General features: G+C 44.3%; 1 pseudogene; it reads left to right on the top strand.

Annotated features, from left to right (window-relative positions):
• Positions 1 to 1,235: 1,235 nt before the first annotated feature.
• On the top strand, positions 1,236 to 1,417 carry LOC146865880 (small ribosomal subunit protein uS14 pseudogene; annotated as a pseudogene).
• The last annotated feature ends 320 nt before the right edge of the window (positions 1,418 to 1,737 follow it).

The following is a 1,737-nucleotide window of genomic DNA, read 5'->3' as shown; positions in this document are numbered from 1 at the left end:
AGTGTTGATTGTGGAGCAGAATGTTGTTAAGGAAAAAGGGAAAAGGTAATCATGTCTGGAAATGCCCTTTCCCGTATTTTTTCAATATTCTCTCACAATCTAGTTTTATGAACAGTAGCAAAGGCACGTGAAAGGTCTAGTGACAGATGCCCCGCAACTCCATTTGAGTCAGCTGTATTCTTGATGTTTTTCCAAAAGACAATATGTACAGCTTCAGAGCTACAATCAAGATAGAGTTCAATTTAAATACGTAAATTGGCTGTTTTTCATGATTAATGCTGATAAATGACTGACGCCACATCTTTCATTAAGTCTACCAGAGAACCTGCCATTACATATTGGCAAATTTAGAGGGATCTTTTAGATTACAGTTTGGTTTCTTTAGGAAGGGTTTGCTATATGAGGTCTATTTGGGAATAGTCCTGATACCAAAGAGTTCTTGATGATAGCTGTAGCCACAATAGCTGCTGTACAATTAAGGAGAATGCTCTTTTAGCCCGTGCAGGACTTGAGTTTGCTGGTGATCCTGATGAGTAATACACATTGGTGCTGTTTGTGAAATCATCTGACGATGAGGGAGGCACGACTCCATTTCAGCAGGAAGCTGTAATTGGGGTGTTGCGCTGTCAGGAAATGTGCTTCCACCACTAGCTGTCCCATTCAGAACACATCCCGCTGCACCCCTCGCAGCTCTTCCCGTTGTTCTATCCTCCCCTCCAACCTGTCGTCTGTTCCCCGTTGGAGGTGGAGCAAGTGCATTATGTATAGAATCTGCTTCTACTAGGTTGATTATTTGGGGAAATAGGCATGGAGGTGGAGGAACTGGCGATAAACTCCTAGCTGATTTGGACTTCATGCAACTTTATATTTCAATTTTGTCTTGAGAATCTTTCAGGCTTCTGACCTGGGAGGCTTGATGCTGGTTGGTAACCTACAGTTGCCAGTTCAGAAGTGACTTCCACTGGCTCAGTTAAACCATGGGGCTTGATTTAGACTTTGGTAGAGAGGGTACCCTGTTACAATGGAGATGGAGTATTGTCTGTGCCGAACTCTTGGTCCATTTGCCTAATTAAGGGATGGGCAGACCAGCAGTATACCAATGATGAAGCTTACCCCGGCTCTGTTGCTGACATACTCCTCCGACTGCCCGATGGAGTATGTGAAGTCGGAGGCAGGCCATCCAATGGTTCCCCCAGTTCAGAGTGAGGATTAGCTTTTTGCGATCTGTGAAAGAACATGATGGGTCACCAGCAGCTCTCCTGGAGCCATCCGAGGAAGTTCGGACAGGGTTCTCGATCATGCCGCGTGTGCTCGAACAAGCACGGACTGATTCGCAAGTATGGTTTGAACATGTGTCGCCAATTTTTCAGGCAGTATGCTAAAGATATCGGTTTTGTAAAGTTGGACTAAACTACAAAAAAAAAATGTCTGCTGCGTGGACGTTGAAGGTACGAGTGGCAAAGACAAAGAAAGGAAAGCTGTGGAGATGCACAAAATGGACTATGCTTCCACCATGTTTGCTTAGCATTTGCCATATTCTACATAAATGGCAAGTTACGATAAGGCTGGAATGTTGAAGAGGCTTTTTGCTTTGTGAACAGCTTGAAAATAAATGGTTGCAGTCTTAAAAAGAGTGCGGATTAGATGGCTGTTTTCTGCTGTCCCTCACCGTCCGGCTCTGGCAGTGGGGACAGTGAAAATTAAAAATGACACCCACACCATGGTAGAAAACTTTCA

This window comes from Triturus cristatus, chromosome 2_1, assembly GCF_964204655.1.
Source record: "Triturus cristatus chromosome 2_1, aTriCri1.1, whole genome shotgun sequence".
Taxonomy (NCBI): domain Eukaryota; kingdom Metazoa; phylum Chordata; class Amphibia; order Caudata; family Salamandridae; genus Triturus; species Triturus cristatus.
This window is presented reverse-complemented; position numbering and strand designations above follow the sequence as displayed.